Raw genomic sequence first — 19,845 nt, 5'->3', positions numbered from 1 at the left:
ATGTCTCCTTCCTCCGGATCCTAGAAATCAGTGATCTTTAATTGTTTCTATCATTTTTCCAGAAGGCTACAAAGCTGAAATCATGTGGTATGTTCAATTAATTTCTCACACTTCCTAAATACATGCTTAAGTTTTCTCCTTGTCATCTTATAGCTTTCTGCTTCATCTCTTTCTTGGTGTTAAATGATACTCCATCGTCCAAATATTTTATTATTTTTAATGTGTGTGTGTATATGTGTGTGAGTGTGTGTGGTATGTGGATATGTGCTGTGGTTCAAAGAAGCTAGAGGTATTATATCCCTCTATTATAGGTATTATAGGAGGTATTATACCACCTATAATGGTATTATAGGTGGTCATGTGCCACCTGTTATGGGTTTGGGAACTAAAGTTGATTGTTCTGGAAGAGCAGTATGAACTCTTACCTACTAGGCCATCTCTCCAGCTTCTATGATAGCTTATTCATACATCTTTCTCCTAAGCTTGGTTCCTTTCTCATTTGGGGTAGAAGTTGCTATAAGCATTCGTGTGTATATTTATATCTGAACATAAACATTTTTTATTCTTTTGTATAAATACTAAGAAGCATGATTGCTGAATTTTGAAATAAAGTAGGCTTAATTCTGTCAGAAACTGTCTAACTGCCTTCCAAAGTAGCTGTACCAATTTACATTCTCACAAGTGAAGAATGAGAACTTTTCTGCTCCATACCTTGGTGAAGATTTGGGTGTGTTCAAGGTTCTGGATTTGGGCTATTTTAAGAGAAGTGTGACGAAATTGAATTTGAATTCCATTTCTCCCATGATTGGGATCTTGACCATATTTTCATAAGCTTATTTGTACCTATATACGTTTTCTGATGTGTTGTTTATGTGTTTAGATCACATTTCGAGTGAAGTTTTCATATTGTTAAGTGTATTGATTCTAAATGTATCTTAGAGTTTTCATTGCTGTGAAGAGACATCATAACCATGACAACTCTTAGAAAGAAAAACAGTTGGGGCTGGCTTACAGGTTCAGAGGTTTAGTCCATTATCATCATGGCAGGAGTCATGGCAGCATGCAAACAGACAGTGCTGACGGAGCCGGGAGTTCTGCCTATTGATCCTCAGGCAGCAGATGGGGGCTATGTGCCACACTGGTCATAGGTTGAGCATAGGAGACTTCAAACTCTGCCCACACAGCGACATGCTTTCTCCAACTAGACCATATCTCCTAATGCCACTCCTTAAGGGACAAGCATTCAAGCACATGAGTCTGTAGGGGCCATACTTATCCAAACCACCACAGTATGTATTTCAGGTGACATATTAGACCTTTATCACATGTCTTGCCTAAGCATTTTCTCTGTGGATTTTTAAATTAATGGTCTTTTAATATCTCTTATAGAACAGATAAGTTTAGTTTTTTAACAAACTCTGCCTTACTGTTTTCTTTTTGCAAATTGTGTATTTTATGTTTTATCTAAAACATAATTTTCAAATTCAAAGGCACCCAGACTTTCTCTTCTTACCTTCCATGAGTTTTATGATTTTGTGTGCATAGTTCTGTATCTATGTGTATCTATGAGCTCATTTTGTGAAGAGAGTAAATGTATGACTAGATTCTTTATAAGAAAAACGTTTTGCACATGAATTCCCAGTTGTTCAAGAGTAATTTATTGAAATCATTTCTTTTCTACATTATATTACATCTACTTCTTTACCAAAGATTGGTTGTCTATATATCTCTGGGTCCATTACTGGCTTTCTATTCTGGTTCATTGATTCATTTCTTCTTTCACCAAGTACCACATTGCCTTGATTGTATAATTTTATACTTGTCTTGACGTCTCCTGTGTCTGTCCTCTGCCTTGTTTCTGCTGTGTTGATATTATGTTGAGTATTGTTGATCCTTTATCTTTTCATACAAACTTCAGAATCAGTTCATCTGGATCCACAACATACTTGTTAGGAATTTGATTGGGACATTCTTATATTAAAACATTTATGCACAGCAAAGAAAATACTCAGCACCGTGAAGAGATAGCCTGTAGAAGGGAGAATATATTTGCCAGCTATACACCAGAAACTATAAAGGACCCCAAAAGCTGAACATCTCTCTTTAAAATGTTATTATTTTATATATACATCTATGAATGATGGTGGGGACAAACACACACACACGCACACACACACACACACACTGTGATGACTACAAAGATAACTTAAATGACTCATGTGGAGGTCAGAGAAAACTTTGTGGGAGTCAGTTCTCTCATCTGTCCTCTGTGTAACCCAGGGATAGAACTCAAGTCACCAGGTTTGTGTGACAAGCACCATTACCTCCTGAGTAGTCTCACCAGCCCAAGAATATTTCTTGAAAGCTAGTTCAGTCACAATTTTGTTTAGGGAAAATGCTTATATTTTCTATATCTCGGAAGAACTGAAATAGGAATGGCTCAGAGTTCTAGTCTGTTGTGGATTTAGTCCAATGCTATTTATGTTATTTGGTGCTGGAAATTACACTGAAATCTGCATGTCTGCATGTAAGATGCTGAGGGACCCTGTCCCCAGTTGTTTTTGAGAGGTAAATAAAGTTACCCATGGCCAGTGGTTGGGCAAAGAAACAGAGGCAGGACTTTTAGGATTCCTGGGCAAGGACCAGGTGAAAGGGAGGGAGGGAGAGAGGAAGGGAGGTAGAGAGGGAGAGAGAGAGACAGAGACAGAGAAAGAGACAGAGAGACAGAGGAAGGGAAGAGAAGAGAAGAGAAGAGAAGAGAAGAGAAGAGAAGAGAAGAGAAGAGAAGAGAAGAGAAGAGAAGAAGAACAACAAGAAGGAGGAAGAGGGAGGGGAAAGGAGGAAGGGGGAAGGGAAAAGGGAGGGAGAGAGAAGGGAAGAGAAAGGAAGAGAAGAGAAGAGGAGAGGAGAGGAGAGGAGAAGAGAAGACAAGACAAGACAAGAGAAGACAAGAGAAGACAAGAGGAGACAAGAGAAGACAAGAGAAGACAAGAGAAGAGAAGAGAAGAAAAGAGAAGAGAAGAGAAGAGAAGAGAAGAGAAGAGAAGAGAAGAGAAGAGAAGAGAAGAGAAGAAAAGGAAATAGCTGCCATGGCAGGAGAGGAGCAGCTGCCATGCCTGAGAAGGCAGGACAGAGGACAGAGAGACAACCAATGTGTATGAGCAGGGAAAGAGCAGCCCCAGCCCAGCACCGCCCACCCGCAACTGGGTCTAGGCTGACAACAATGGAATATAGATCTCAGTAAGTAATAACTCAGGAGTATTGGAGGGGAGGTGTTAGTCACGTGGAGGTTTGGAAGTGGCCCAACCATTGAGCTGTTTAAGGCATATTAAAATATAAATCTGTATGTGTATGTGTGTGTGTGTATGTGTGTGTGTGTGTGCACATGTGTGTGTGTTTCAATCTGTAACCCAGAACATTGGGGCAGGTATTGAGGAATGTGTAGCTGCTGCAAGGTCGATTAGAGAAGAGATTAATTGGCAACTACTACCGTAGTCAGTGTTTTTGTTTGTTCGTTTGTTTCCGGGTTCTGTCTTAGGAGTTCTTACTCTGCGTGTGCTGGTCTATTACAGCCTGCTGTCTGCTTTACTCCAGTAGCATCTTCAACAGGTGAATCACAGTTGTCTTAACTTCCTGTCTAATCACCTAACTTCCTCTCCATCTTTGAGTCTTAAGTCTGACGCTTGTGTGCTCTCTCTAGCCTATGTTTTTGTTTTCTAGTGTGCCTTAGAATGTTTTCCTAGTAGCCGTGCATGAGGTAGTAGATAAAGTTAGCAGCTGTGAACAGATGTGAGACTAATGTGCTGAGGTGGGAATGGTAAGTTTTCTGTGACTGGCCTCCACCATTTAGTGGGAGGAGGCTTTTGAACTGTGAGCTCCGTGAGGGCTTCTGGCTTCTATTTTCCTCTCTGAGGTGAGCTAGGATGACTGGAGGGGGCTGGGATTGTGTGTCTCCCTTTTCCCAGGTTAGACAGATTCCAGTAAGAGCCTAGCATGTTAGATTCTAGTTAAACAGTTTCTCCCGGTGTCAGGCTTTATTAAGACAGCACAAAATGTTCTGATGTATTTTAAAATAGTTTTTTTCTCACCCCATGGAAGCATGAGACAATTTTCCTCCAGCATTCATTCTAAGCATCTGGTAGAGACCCAGGAGGTAAATTTGCAAATGTATGGGGCTCCTGATGGCAGGGTCTGGGGTCGAGAGGGGCACGGGGTGAGGTTTAAAGCGGTGGGGGTGGGGCTCACTGTCAGAGCTGACTATTGGAGGGCCTCTAGTTGATCATCAGTTGATCTCTAGCCCAGCACTGCTTCTTCCCAAGGGTTTTGAGTTTCTGCTTGGGAAAGCTGTGGTTCTCAGTGTCTACTGTTTTTTTTCTCAAGGGAAAGCAGTTTGTCTCATGTGGGAGCTCATTTCTCTTCCAGATTCAAGAATTGGTCTTGATTTTCAGTGTGTTCTCCTTTGGACCTACCACCTGCTGTTAGGATGTTGTGGCAACCTCCAAGCTCCTCATATGTTCAGTCAAAATGGTAAAGTCTGACGGGTTTTTAAAACACTCCCATGGACAGTTCTTAGACCAAATTTGTCACAGTCTAAACCTTCCCTGTACCTTCAGATGATTGGGTGGTACCTTGCTGTTGTGTGTGAGAACTCTAGCAGAGCTCCCTCCTTCAAGATCTTCACATCCTGCCTCTTCCCTTGTGCTAGTGTTGCTAGGTTAACATCATTTGGAAATGGTCTGTGTTTACATGCACATCTGTTTGTCTGGAAGATAAAGGATGAGACAGAACATTATTGTTATTATTATTATTATTATTATTATTATTATTATTACTATGACTATTATTTATTATTATTATTATTATTATTATTATTAAAAGGAAGAAAAGATATAAACACACTTATTTGTGGCATTCCCGTCTTTTTATCTTGACTGGTTTATAAAGGATCATGATATAGGATCTATTGTGGGAAATTTAACAAGGCAAAGAAACCTAATAAAAGGAATGGCAGTCACTGTGATCCCTGCTTAGAGGTTACCAGGCATTAATACCTGGCTGTGTTTCTTGTTTCTTGATATGCTTGTTCAGTATAGAAGCACAGGCATGGTTTTGTTTTTTGTTTTGTTTTGTTTTGTTTTGTTTCTGTTAAAAAGTTACAATGTGGTAAGAATTCTTGTATGTAGAGCATTTATTGGACCTGGGCTGTGCCTTGCATGTATATTAAATTATTTGATTTTTCATTATAACCTTAGCTTGGTGGTTCTCAGCCTTCCTGATGCTGAAACCCTTTAATATAGTTCTTCATGTGGTAGTGACTCCCAATCATAAAGTTATTTTGTTACTATTTTATAACCGTAATGTTGTTACTGTTGTGTTGTAATGTAAATATCTGATAGGCAGGATATCTGATATGTGATCCCAAAGAACTCGGGATCTAGAGGTTGAGAACCTCTGGCCTCGGTGCTACATTCTGAATTGTTCTCATGTCAAACTGATTCAACAGGGCCTAGAGAAGGAAGCCACTTTCCTGGGGAAAGATGAAGTCTCAGGCAGACAAGAGGTTATAGTGTGTTAGTTCTGTGCTAAGCGAGTACCATTGACACTATATTTTACTATGTAAATTGAATACATTCATTTGTTTATTTGTTTAAAATAAAATTAGTTTAGATCAATTCCTTATTCAGCTGTGATCAGAGCTTCCTCCTGCAGCAGATGGGAACAAACATAAAGACTCAATGCCAGACATTATGTGCGCACACACACACGCACACACACACACACACACACACACACAGAGAGAGAGAGAGAGAGAGAGAGAGAGAAGTAGACAGAGACAGAGAGATAGTGAGACCTTGTACACAGTTCTAAATGAGATATATTCATCAAATTCCCCCCTTTTGCATTCAGGGAACCCCACAAAAGAGAAGGCAGAAATAGTGGGGGAGATAGAGGAGATGGAGGAAACCAGGCCCTCTAAAACAACTGAGCAAAGCTTATATGAACTCATAGAAACTGAAGCAGTAACTGTAGGGCCTATACCAGTCTACCCCAGGACCTTTGCATATGCACCATAGCTTTCAGTCTAGTAGTTTTATGAGACCCCTGAATGTGTAAACAGTTTGGCCTCTGATTCCTCTGCCTTCTCTTGGGACTTTTTTATTTTCCTGTTGGCTTGGTTGGTCCAGCTTCCATACGATGGTTTTCATTTTATCTTATTATATTTTATTTTGTTATGTTCTATTGTGATATCTTAGAGGCATCTTCTTTTCTAATGAGATCCAGAGGGGAGAGGAGATAGGGAGGAACCAGAATGGGTAGTGGGAAGAGAGATGGTAATCAGGATGTACTGTATGAGAGAAGAATCCATGTTTAATACGGAAATAGGGAAATAATCAAAGGAGTTATTAGATTTTGATCAAATAATTAAAATTATAATATTTGTGGTTCAAAACATGTAAGTTTCAGTTTTTGACAGAAAACCTTTCTTGCCTCCCAGAAATCAAAGCAAAGAAGAATTAGCACGGAGGACACCAGGGCACACTCCATTCTTGTCACTACCCTTGTTTCTCATCATTTTTCAACTGTCCCAGTAATCAATGAGTTTGTCATGTGAGAAGGCGAAGAGGAGAAATGATTTCTCTAGCTAGAAGGATTCACATTAACTTCTTCTTCCACTGCTGCTCCCAGACTCCCTGGCAGAATGGTCCTCACACTCTGATAGGCAGGAGCTACATGTCTTGTTCCCACATCCTCTTCTTCCTAAGGGACTCAAGGGGCATCATTCGTAAAATGGGCAGAAAACAGGAACATTTGTCAAATAACCAAATTTACTTACCATATAGGGAGACTTTAATATATGAAATATTGAATTTTGGGGGCCTGAATACCAATTATATGTGAATCAGCATCTACTATACATTTTCTTATATTTGGTGACTTAAAAATAGTGTTCTACCACAGTATTATCAGAAATGCTGAGGCACCTTAATCTAAAAATATTGCTGGGAGCTAATGTTAATCTAATATCCTTATACTTCTGTGCATGAATAAAGTATCTTGTTGTGCACTTTCTGTGTGCATCTATGTTCATAACGCTGAGCTCAGAGTTATCGGCACTGTGTAACTCACGCTTGGATGGAATTTCAAGCACACTTTCCTGTCTATCACAACTCTGTGTCTAGTAATACAAGATAGCACTTTTCCCTTAAGGTTCAGTTCAATATGAACAGCAAAATGACCAAATAAAGCACAAAAGTATACAAAGTCTGGCACTAAATAGACTATAAAATAGACATCTCCAATAGGAGAGGCAAAACAAGAAAGCAGAAATGCCTGGCTTAATCTCTGCTGGGGGTATACACAGGGATGGTCACTCTTGTTTGCCAATATGTACATGGCTGCAAAGTGTCGATATTGGAGTTATAGATGCACTCTAGTATATACATAAATCCTCAAGTATGCAATAAAGAATAATGAAAACCAGGCATGACAAAGAAGTGACAGTTCCTTTCTACATGAGTACATGTGACAATAATGCTGGACATAAACAATTGTCACCAGGAAGCCCCCACTGTGATCATTGTTACAGATGAACCCACTGACCAGTGCTGAGCACAGCGGGCAGAAGCTTGAGGGACAAAGAGAGTGACATAGTCTCAAGGTATGACCCACAAAACCTTTGTTGACTTCAGAGAGAAAGAAAATACATTGACATTTACTTTAAATCTAATGTTTCATAATTAGTTTGTCCAAGTATTTGCTTAGTAGTAGTAGATGTTGGCCAGAACATGCAAATACATGTGTAACAGAGCCCAAATTCTCATTGAAAAGGGATGCCTACATTTTGCATTTTTCTTAACAGGTAATTAGCTGGTTTCCATGAGAGCTGTTGATTTATGTCTGCTGTGTGAAGCCTCACACTAGATATGCTTCAAAATAGGACACATTTCCAGTAGGAAAGCCGAAATGCAGAGTCTGATGATGCCCTCCTGACATCCACTCAACGTGCACTGAGAAGTTACTTACACTTGTTAGCATTTGCCTTCTGGAGGAAGGAGGGAGGAGGGAGGCTCATCAAACTCAGGAAGCTAATGAAGCTTTCTAGTGTGAAGTGCTTCCCATTGCAAACAATTGTGGGAGAAAGGATGCTGGCTCAGATGGAGCTGCCAAGAGTTGCTCCAGGAGCACTAGCAATGTAGCATTCCTGGCTAGTCATCCATGATGGGGATGACTTTCCAATGAAGTAGGTGCCCTTGAGTCACCCACACTCCTTTAAGGCATAGCTCTTGGTTATCGGTTTGCTACTATAGAATTGACTATGTGTGTGCTTCTCTTCTGAGCAGGGTATACCCAGTACAGGGGCTGCTTAGTTCATGCTTAAATCACTAACGGCAACATAGCCATTCACAAAAAGGACCCTTAATAACCTGAATCACAAATGGAACTGGTTAGAATTAGATTCAAGATGTTGTATGTGTTTTGGGCAAACCTTATGCATATTTTCTTATGGGCTAGTGGTTGAACTAATAGCATATCTCTAATTGGTAATGTATACACAGATCACACTCAGAAGTGAAAACTGACCTTTTCAAGTACATTTGGGGGAGAAGAAAGACAGCTTTGCCATAAGAGCACTGGCTATTTTTCCAGAGGACTTGGGTTCAATTCCTAGCATCTAGATAACAGGTCATAAATATCTATAACTCTAGCACCAGTGGATCCAATGTTCTTTTCTAGCCTCTATAAACAACAGGTATGCATATGGCAAACAGACATGCATGCAGATAAAACACTCATACACATAAAATAACAATTTGAAGTGCATTTGGTTCAAAAGAATGCACTGACTTCATATATACTGGTTCAGATGTGATCTTTTTATTTTTTATTTATTTATTTTTATTTTTTTGGTTTTTCGAGATAGGGTTTCTCTGTATAGCACTGGCTATCCTGGAACTCACTCTGTAGACCAGGCTGGCCTCGAACTTAGAAATCTTCCTGCCTCTGCTTTCCAAGTACTGGGATTAAAGGCATGTGCCACCACTGCCCGGCTCAGATGTGATCTTAAGGATGTTATTCATATTCCCGATTTTCTGTTAGAAATGGTGCTTCTGTGGCCTTGGAAAGGTAGGTGAGAGCATCACTCCAGAGATTTTCTAAAGCAGTTTATTTGGAAAAGCGCGCAGTGCTGGGCTAGGTCCTAAGCACTTGTGGCTTCAAGTTGAAGCAAATGCATTCACCAGGTTAGCTGCTGATAAACCACATCTAAATGTCAGAGGCTTAGCCATATTTCCTTCCTTGTGTGGTTGCTAGAGTTTCTGGTCTGGCATTGTTCCACTGAACAGAATTTTAAGGATGCAAACTGCTTCCATTTTACAGCTTTATCTTCCTACAGAACTTCTTGCCCTTCAGTCCTTCGGCTGGTAGGGTTTTTTGTTTTTTGGGTTTTTTTTTTTTTTGGTTTTGTTTTGTTGTTGTAGTTATTGTTGTTGTAGTTTTTGTTTTTGCTTTTCTCTCACTATGTAGCATCGATAGACCTGGAACTTGCTTTGTAGACTAGGGTAGCTTCAAACTCACAGAGATCTGCTTGTCTCTGTCGCCAGGGTGCTGAGATTAAAGATATGCAGCACCACACCTGGATAACTGGTGGTTTTTATAGGCCCGTTCCAGGGTAGTTTCCTGCCTCTGCCCATGTTAATTTTATGTAAATCAATCATATTTCCACATCCAGATGGAAAACATGAAAGTAGAAATTTCTGGTTTCTTTGGAAACTCAGTTATGTCATATAATGTTTTGCTGAGACAGACAGGTGAACAGATGTTTTGTTAAAGCAGACATGTGAAAGAATATTGAAGCAGACATGTAAGAGAATGTTTTGCTGAAGCAGACACAGGTGAGAGGATTTTTGCTGAAGCAGACTTGTGAGAGGACACGTGACTGGCACTGGTTGGCTTTGCACCGCATTGCTGATCTTCGCTTGTCGTGACTTTGTAGAGAGTAACTGAACAATGAACTTCTCATTGCTGTTTTCCATAGACTCACATGGTTTATTCTGCTTTGAGCTGCAGCTGCTGCTTTATGTGTTCCACTCCTTAAGACATTGTCTTTATCCATTAACACTCAATAGTGGGGCTGCAGGATCAGTCAGTGAAGTAACTGCCATACAACATGTAGACCTGGGTTCAAATCACTGACACCCACATAAAAGTCAAGTGTCGGCACACCTGTCTTTTACCGGAGTCCTTGAAGGTGGAGGGTACAAACAAGCAGATCAAAACTTGCTGACTAGTGAATCTATTCAATCAGTTAGCTCTGGGCTTAGGAAGAGACCCTATCTCAAAAGGTGATGTAGGGATCATCATTGCATTAATTACCTTTGTGTTGCTGTTATAAAACACCATGACCAAGGCAACTCATAGAAAGAAGAGTTTATTTTGGCTTATGGTTCCAGAGGGAGAGGCCATATTGACAGGGGAAGCATGGTGACAGGGAGGCATGGGGTACAATGGCAGGAGAAGGGAATATGAAGCAGACATAGGGAACTGGAAGCTGGAAGAAGCTAAGAGCTTTCAAACCCATCCTCACTGCTGTACCTCCTCCAACAAGACTACACCATGTCAACCTCCCCAACCAGCATCACCACCTGGAGACCAAGGGTTCAAACACAGAAGCCTTTAGGGACATTCTAATTCAAACTACCACAGCAGTTAACAGAAAACTCAAATGAAGATTTACTTTGAAACTCAGTACAGGTCCCCTTGTTAACTTTACAGTATTTGGAAGTTACAAATATTTGGGGTTTTTTTTTTTTTGCATGTATTCAGGGTCTCTCTCTCTCTCTCTCTCTCTCTCTCTCTCTCTCTCTCTGTGTGTGTGTGTGTGTGTGTGTGCACATGTGTTTGTGAAAGTATCCATGGGCACACACAAACCATAGCTCATGTATGGAAGTAAGAGGATAATTTGCAAGAATTGGGTTTCTTTGTCATCTATGAGCGTCCTTGGCATCAAACTCATTTATCTCCTGTCTTAGTTAATCATCTATTTCTGGGAAGAGATACTATGATAATCATGCTAAGTCTTACAAAAGAGAGGATTGAATTTGGTCTTGCTGACAGTTTCAGAGATTTGGTCTATTATCATCATGGCAGGAAGCACGGTGGCATACAGGCAGGCATGGTGCTGGAGAGGTAGCTGAGAGTTCTAAATCCTGAGCCACTGGCCCAGAGAGAAACTCTGGACTTGGCATGGGCTTTTGAGACTTCAAACCCCACCCCTAGTGATATACTTCATCCAGCAAGGCTATATACCGCCTACTCCTTTCAAAGAGTGTCACTCCTAGTAAATGAGCATTCAAATCTATGAGCCTATGGGGGTCATTCTTATTCAACACATCTGTCTTGGCAGCAAGCAAGCTTTACCTGTAAAGCCATCTCTCCCAATCTCTCATTTTGAATATATTTTTTTAACCAAGCACAATTATCAATACTCTCAGACAAGCACTTTTAGCTACTTAGATTTGCAAGTTTTGCTCCAAATATTCATCTGCTACTCACCCACATGTTAATGCAATGTCTATTCATAGACCTTCTAAAAATAAGCATAGGTAGAGATGAGGCTTAAGGCAATATATAAAAAGAAAAAATTTTAATTTCCTCCTAAATTTAATTGTCTTTGAATAACTGGAAAGGGTATTATTCATGCCAATTAACAGATTACAAGAATTGAAAACTACTTATCTAGGCCCAGCTATCCGTGTGTGTAGAACTCTTAGTAGTACATAGGCAATTCAACGTTGGAGATGTAGTCTAACACAGTTATCTTTACTCCTAAATACTCTCCTTATTCATTTAACTCATCACATCTTTTAAATAAGAGCTCTAATTTATATAACTTTAAATATACCTATTTTAGAAATGCTTATTGTCTTCCTATCCACAAACACATCTTGTTAAGGTGTGTATACTCTTGGTCTCTTTTCTCTGTTCAATTGCATTAAACATATAGATAAACGTTTCAAAAGTCCATCTATGTTTTAGTTAGCAATTTACTGCTGTGAACAGACACCATGACCAAGGCAACTCTTATAACAACATTTAATTGGGGCTGGCTTACAGGATCAGAGGTTTGGCCCATTATCATCAAGGCAGGAGCATGGCATTGTCCAGGCAAGCATGGCACAGGAAGAGCTGAGAATTCAACATCTTGTTGCAAACAGGAGGAAACTGGCCTCCAGGCAGCTGGGATGAGGGTCTTAATGCCCACACCCACAGTGACATACTTCCTCCAACAAAGTCACACCTCCAAATAGTGCCACTCCCTGAGCCAAGCATATTCATTCCACCATAATCTGTTAATGTCTTTTGCATACTACTACTGTATGTCTTTTTGTATGACTCCAAGAAAGCGACTCTCGTGTGCAGTGGGGTAACCAAGACAAACAATAGGACCTTGAGAGTAGCTAAGGCCACTTGGGTTCTGTGATAGTGTAGTGCAGGGCTCAGCGATAGCTCAGCCTCAGGCTAATGTTCAGAGTGAACACCATCATAGTTCTTGGTGTAGATGAACTTTGGTGAGGAAAATAGTTACATTTGGGTTAACCGTTCACATATTTATTTGTGAAATAAATTCAGCATCAGTAGTCACTTATCCTGGTTTTATTTTATTATCCATGGTCCTAGTAGCCAAGGTGTCTGTAATGTGAATAGTGAGTACTATTGTCTACTTCACAAGGCTGTAATGTGAATGATGAGTACTATTGTCTACTTCACAAGGCTGTAATGTGAATGGTGAGTACTATTGTTGACTTCACAGGGCTGTAATGTGAATGGTGAGTACTATTGTTGACTTCACAGGGCTGTAGTGTGAATGGTGAGTACTGTTGTCTGTAATGTGAGTGGTGAGTACTATTGTCGACTTCACAGAGCTGTAGGGAAAAGGGAGTAAGCACACAGTGAACTATTAGCCCATTACCTATTAGTTATCATGGTGCATGTGTGCACTGAAAAGAACACACAGTAGTCTTTAATGTGATAAAGCCTGATTCAAGAGTGATGCCCCCGATCTCACTACATGAGTCGTTGTTGCTGTGACCAAATTACCTGACAGAATTAAACTTAGGAAGAAATTACTTATTTGGGCTTTCACTATGTGGAAAGATGAAGTTTACCACGGAGGAGAGGGCCTGGCAAATCAGAGTCGCTCAACTCATAGCAGCCAGGAGGTAGAGCAAAGGGACACAGAAGTGGCAGGACAAGATAGAGACCCCTAAGACATGCTACTACAGTGATCTGCTACCTCTTCCTAAAGATCCCACCACCACTCAAAACAGCACTGTCAGCTGGGGATGGAGTATTAGACACATGAGTTTGAGGGGACATTTTATATTCAAGTCATCTCACCCAGCTCCCCTTAGGGAATATTTGACAGTATCTAAAAATACCTGCTGATTATAGAGAGCTGCTACTGAGGTCTAGTGGTTAGACTCATGCATGATGCTAAACGACCCACAGTGAACAGGACAGTCATACAAAGAATTATCCTCCCCATAATGCCACTAGTGCTTGAAAGACTTTAAAACAGTGGTTCTCAGTCTCCCTAATGCTGTGACTCTTTCATACAGTCCCTCGTCATATAGTGGGGGCCCCAACCACACAATTATTTCACTGCTACTTCATAACTGTACTTTTGCTACTATTATGAATTGTAATGTAAATACGAAATATGCAGGATATCAGATATTCTACCACCAAAGGGGTCATGGCCTACAGGTTGAAAATCAGTGCTTTAAAAGTATGGATACACTGTCATGTGGAGTTTGCCATCAAAGTCCCAGAGTCAGAATATAACCTCTCAGGTTTTCTCTGTGTATCCCTGGCTGTCCTGGAACTCACTCTGTAGACCAGGCTGGCTTCAAACTCAGAAATCCGCCTGCCTCTGCCTCCCAAGTGCTGGGACTAAAGGTGTGCGCCACCACTGCTTGGCCTTCAGATTTTCAATCTATACAGCCTGGAAAAAGGATTCATTTCAACCAATTGCTATTAATCACCTGGAGTTCTTGTTTTTCTTGTTGTTTAGATGCAGCATCAATGACTGTATTGAATTGTTTGTAGATTGATAAACATAGGTGCTAAACATCCTTGAGGGAGCATTGGAGGAAGGAAATGGGATGGAGGGATAAGATGTAACTATATTTTAATTAAAAACAGAAGCCAGGCAGTGGTGGCACATGCCTTTAATCTCAGAGCTCTGGAGACAAAGGCAGGTGGATCTCTTGTGAGTTTGAGGCCAGCCTGGTCTACAAAGCAAGTTCCAGAATAGCCAGGGCTGTTACACAGAGAACCTGTTTTGAAAAACCAAAACCAAAACCAAAGAAAAAAGTTAAAAGTTTTCTTCAAACCGCCCCTCCCCCTTTTTTGCCGCCATCCTCTGTGACATGTTAATGGCACTGATATGTTGTCCACCTGTTTGTTTCCTTGGATATGGCGGATATGACTGAGGTTTTGGGGCTATACATCACTATGATAGTCGCGTTCAAAAGAAACTGTGGACCAACAGCTGCGGTGGCTATTAACATACTGAAGTTATGTTGCCTTCCAGGCTTCCTCTCTATCACAAATGTGTGGCTCTTCTCAGAGCTTCTCACCCATTCCTACCCTAAGCCTCTTTCCCCAGCCCCAGCTCCTCAGGCTACATTGTGTAAGCTATGAGCTCTCTTTGTCTTCCTCTCTTGGTCCCCTCTCTCTTGCCATGTCTCACTTGCCTGCACTCTCTTTGTCTTGATCTCTTGCTCTTCCCCTCTCTCTCTTGCCTCTTGTGGCTCCATCCAGTCTGCTGGCCTAGTCTACTACTTTCTCTACTCTGGACTCTTCCAGAGACCTCTGGCTGGTCTCCCTCTCATAGCTACAATACAAATCTTTGCCCTCAACCATACCTTGACCACAGTTAACACATTGATCTGTATGTTTGACCTCTTAAAGACAATTTTTGCACTCTTGGGGAAATTTTCCACCATGGAGGTAGCTTCTTTGAATGAAATTCGAGCAAACTCAGCCATGTGCTGTTTTGCATGCTGTTTTAACTACCTGCGCAATTAAAAGTACCATGATAACCGTGGTCTGCATTTGGGATCAAATTGAAACAACCGTTTAATGTTCAAGAGATCACATTATTGATTTCAGATGCTCACACACATGAATGGCACTTCACTGAAATCTGAGAATGCAAAATAAATAAGTAAAGAAAGAAAGAAAGAAAGAAAGAAAGAGAAAGAAGTCAAAGAAAGAAAGAAGTCAAATCTGATTGTGACCCAAATACAGGATAAACTGAAAAGGAGATTAAAGTTTTCCTGAGAGACAAGTGATCTGACTACAACATCATAAAAAGGAAGCATAAAAACTTTCAAGAGGCAATACGAGGGCAGGGTAATTTGATGGATAAGGAAGCTGAAGGAATAATAAGAACTTTTCTTGTTTGTGGGTCAAAGCTTGTACAGTAACTAGGTGCCCCTCCTCCAGCCCGAGTATTGTTTGAAAAGTAAAGATTAAACACAGTTAAATCTGTAGAGTGAGAAACCTGCCACATCCTGTATTGGGGTGGATTGACAACAGACAGCCTGTAGGCTATCACCTGGTTATCAAACCACAGGGCTGGGATCTCTGGTGTTTTCCTGGATGAGCCTGTTTACATCCATTCCCTTTGTTCTACCGGCTGTCACTTGTTTTATGATGTCTATGAGCCCTCAGTAAAAGGCTTCTGTCTGAGTACAGCCTTATCTCTTACCACAGCATCTCCCTGAATGCCTTATTGTCAGCTTCCCTGACTTCCTACCAATTCTTGTGGGTTTCCACATCCTTAACTTCAGACAATCCAGGCATTGCTGTAGACTGCCTTCTCCAGGCTTCATTTTCAAACTGTAGACCTTAATTCTTATTTCTCTCTACTGAACGGACTTTATAGGGGAAGATAGATAGGCACATGACTGCCCATCCTGATCCCCTTAAATCACGGAGCTTCTGTGGACTAGATGGGCTGTTACATTCAAATTCTGACATAGTCTAAGCATGCAATCTGGGCTTAACCTAGCACCTGTGCTGGTAGGATGTCGGAACCTTTTGCTTTCCTGCTTCCCACTAACAAATATATAGATAGAAACCCCTTTCTTTGCAGATGAGTGAATGGCAGTAAATAGAAATACTAAAGTTCTCTGTAGTATATATTTTAAATTTTATACCTTCCTTATTTGCTAGCATCTAACAGCCACTGGGGATAAATCTTTAAGTCTTTGCCTTTTTGTTTTGCTTTGGATTTTTCTTACTGTTCAAGTTGATGTTGACGCCAGGTGTTCATTTTTCTGTGGTACACTACAGCTTTTTAGGTGTACACTGTGGGTAAGTGACCACATACAGAGGCCTAACTCCTATGCTGCCTGTGACATTTTCTGAAGGTAGAAGTTGTCAGCTTTGAAATGTTTGTTATTTATTTATGTGTGTAAGCATGTGCGTGTATAGGTGTGTGTGTGTGTGTGTGTGTGTGTGTGTGCGCACATGGGGCACACTTGTTGGTGCCTGAGGTCAGAAGAGGTGGTCAATCCCCTCAACCTGGAGTTACAGGGTTTCTCACAACACTCATTGTGAGCCACGTGATGTAGGTGCTGGGAACTAAAGCCAGGCCCACTGGAAGAGGATCAACTGATCTTAGCTGCCGAGCATCTCTCCAGCCCCTGAAGGTAGAGGGTTTTTCTTTCAATGTTTCATATTTATGAGCCTGGCCCTACTCAAGAACGTGGTTGTTTCTTGACACAAGCTCACTGAAGCAAAGGAGCCATTGTTTCCCGCCTTCTCCGTGTAGGCTCTTTGCCAAGTTTATAACAATTCTCCTTTCTCTGGAAACTTGAAATTGGTGTTTGCTAGTCCTTCCTTGAACTCCTGCACCCATCCACCCCCACTCACACTTAACTGACTAGAGGTGAACTGTCCTGTATCGGGGTTGCATTCGCTTCTTAAGATTGAGAAATTGAGAGCCAGTCTATGTGACCAAGCCCAGATCACATAAAAGGCAAGAGCTGTGGGAGTGAAGAGTAGGGGAAGCCAACCCTCTCAAAGCTGAAAAGCAGACATCGCCACATAGGGAAGAACAGGCAAAAATGTGGTGAGAATCCAGAGGCATTCCAATCCATTTCTGCTTTGGCTGTATTTCTACAGTGTCTGCAAGACACCTTTATATTCTTATAATAAATTCCCTTTAGTATTCAAATGGATTCAAGGTACTTTTCCATATTTGTGCCAAAAATCCTCCATTATATCAAACATCCAGATTTCCCACTTCAATGAAGGAAATTATACTTGGCAGAAAAATAATGATCAGAAATGTTTTTAAAATTATGAACTTGACTGGAGATTGTTCTTGTTCAGTGATAGAGAGCTTGCCTATCATACTCAAATCTTTAGGTTGTCCCTCAGCACTGAAATAAACAAGAAACCCAAAACCTTGTAAACAAATCAGGGATTCTTGGAGTATTGAAATGGATTTGGAGTTCAGAACACTGGTGAAGAACTACCCAGGGGCTTTGTGCATTCTTGGTTTTGAAACAATAGGAAGATTTTTTTCCCCCTTAAGATAAAGAGAGAAAAATAATAAAAAATCTGAACTTACCATTAAACATTAAAGCCAAGAGCCCAGCAGTCTAAATAGGATCCGTGCGATATGCATGTTGTTTTTTCTACTTCTGCAGTTCTGTCTTGCTGCTCCACCTGTCACCAAATCCCACGTGTTCTTCCGTCTCATGGTGTCCTGAGCTTGCCTCCTCCCACCTGAACATGCGGCCATCACTTCTTATGAGAACTGCAGAAGCAGCCGTATTTGGGAGCCTGTTGACAGGTGCCCTTGCTATCCATGATTCAGTTCCTGAGGAAGCCAGTGACCTTCTCAACTTCCTAGCTGTCCCGTCACCTCTTCCAAGTGAAACTTTTAATGACTGTGTTTACTTTTCTTCTGTCAACTCCCACACCTGTCTGGCCTCATCTTGTCCTCCACTCCCTCCCTGTCCATACCCTGATAGGGGTTCATCTTAGGCCCATGTCTTGTCAGCTTCCGTTCCTCTGGGGCTCTGACACATGGTATCTCTTCTCCTGGAATATTTTATTTTCTGTCATCCAGTTTTTTTTTTCCTCTTTCACGAGGATTCCTGCTAAGTAGGACTACGCATCCAGTTGTTTTGGTCACAGCAGCAGAGTATATATGATTATATAATGGTGTCGGCAAGTTTCACTGAGACAATGAACGCTTAAAAGGTAGACCAAGAAAAAAACAAGCAGAACAAAGCTGTCTTCAACTTAGCTTTTGTTTTTAGACACTGAATGCATAACTCAGTTTGAATAGTTTCTTTTAGACCAGTGGTTCTCAGCCCTTCGGGGGCTGAGCAACCCTCTCACATGGGTCGCCTAAGATCATCAGAAAACACACATATTTACATGATGACTTGCAACAGTAGCAATGTTACAGTTACGGAGTAGCAATGATAAAAAGTTTATGGTTGGGGGGGAGTCACCACAACATGAGGAACTGTATTAAAGGATCGTAGCATTAGGAATATTTCGAACCATTGTTGTATGACTCATGAGCTACATCATTAAGAATGGTAATATCTCTTTTACAAGTAAGGATATAAGAGTATTAGCATATAATACATTGTTATTATTAGCTTTGGTCCTAGCCAAGCTATAAATTGTAATTTAACAACTTGTTCTTGTGGTTGTTATTGGTGGTGGTGGTGATAGTAGTGGTATGTATGCATTTGCACATGTGAGAGTGAGCATCTATAAGTGTCTTGGCCTCTTGTGGGCCAGGGGTCAGTGTTGGGTATTCTTATTTATTTATTTATTTATTTATTTATTTATTTAAGCAAGGTTGCCCTGGACCTGGAGCCCACTGATTTGGTCAGGCTAGCCTGGGCAGTGAGATCCAGAAATCTTCTGTTTTTTTTTTTTTTTTTCTTTCCCCACCCTGGAGTCCACAGATATGCATTACTTTAGTGCCTAGACTGTTTATGTGGCTTCTGGAGCTATGAACTCAAGTCTCCAGGCTTGTGGGGCAGTCATGTTACTCACTGAGCCATCTCCCTAGTCATTACTGAAAGCTTACGTCATTGAGACAGTGATTTAATCCTTGGGGCCTAAGTTGCTATGGCTTGGGAGGTCTGCCAGGGATGTGGAAGAAAGGGGACTCTACTAGTAAGTAACTCCCAGAGGTTCCCAGAAGAAAGAGGCCCTCAGAGCCATGGCTCGGGTCTGCATCCTGGCAGTCAGCATGAGGTAGGCAGGCTGCATTGAGGGAGTCCTGGGGACCCTTCCTCATGTCTACGTATGTAACTGAGAGTATGTAAACCTCCATAGAAGGCAGCCTGCCCCACTGGGAGAAGACTCCCCTCTAGACTCCAGGAGTGACCAGATGCCTGGTGAGACTTTCTGTAAACACTTCCTGATAAGAGGAGGAAGATGAAAGATCCCAGAGGTTCAGAATTGCTCCAAAGCTTCCTGATAAGGAGAGTAAAGGCAACTTGCAGTGTGATGACAGACAGTGACCACCAAAGAGAAAGGTTGAGAATCTTTAGGCAGTGATGAGAAAGGACAGGAAAGGACACAGAAGGCCTGCCTGGGAGCCAGGGACACAAGCCGGCAGCTTCTGGTCAACAGGCTGTCTGACAAAGATTCCCAGAGTAAAGCTGGGTAGATTTACATGCTTCCAGTAAATCTTTGTAGATAGAGGGTTAGCTTTCTTTCTTATGGAAAGACTAGTCTGGCTGAGAAGTTAAGGAAAGGCTAGCACCTAGAAAATGCTCAGTTATACAA

The 19,845-nt window shown here is 41.2% G+C and overlaps 1 long non-coding RNA gene across 1 annotated transcript; it reads right to left on the bottom strand.

Moving 5' to 3' along the window:
• Positions 1-1,635: 1,635 nt before the first annotated feature.
• On the bottom strand, positions 1,636-17,878 carry LOC116101130. Its single transcript, XR_004122799.1, has 3 exons — positions 17,651-17,878; positions 4,629-4,762; positions 1,636-2,029 (listed from the first exon to the last, which is right to left on the bottom strand). It is a non-coding gene; the product is annotated as an uncharacterized LOC116101130 (long non-coding RNA).
• Between the last annotated feature and the right edge of the window lie 1,967 nt (positions 17,879-19,845).

The sequence above is a fragment of the Mastomys coucha genome, unplaced genomic scaffold, assembly GCF_008632895.1.
Source record: "Mastomys coucha isolate ucsf_1 unplaced genomic scaffold, UCSF_Mcou_1 pScaffold21, whole genome shotgun sequence".
Classification (NCBI taxonomy): Eukaryota; Metazoa; Chordata; class Mammalia; order Rodentia; family Muridae; genus Mastomys; species Mastomys coucha.
This window is presented reverse-complemented; position numbering and strand designations above follow the sequence as displayed.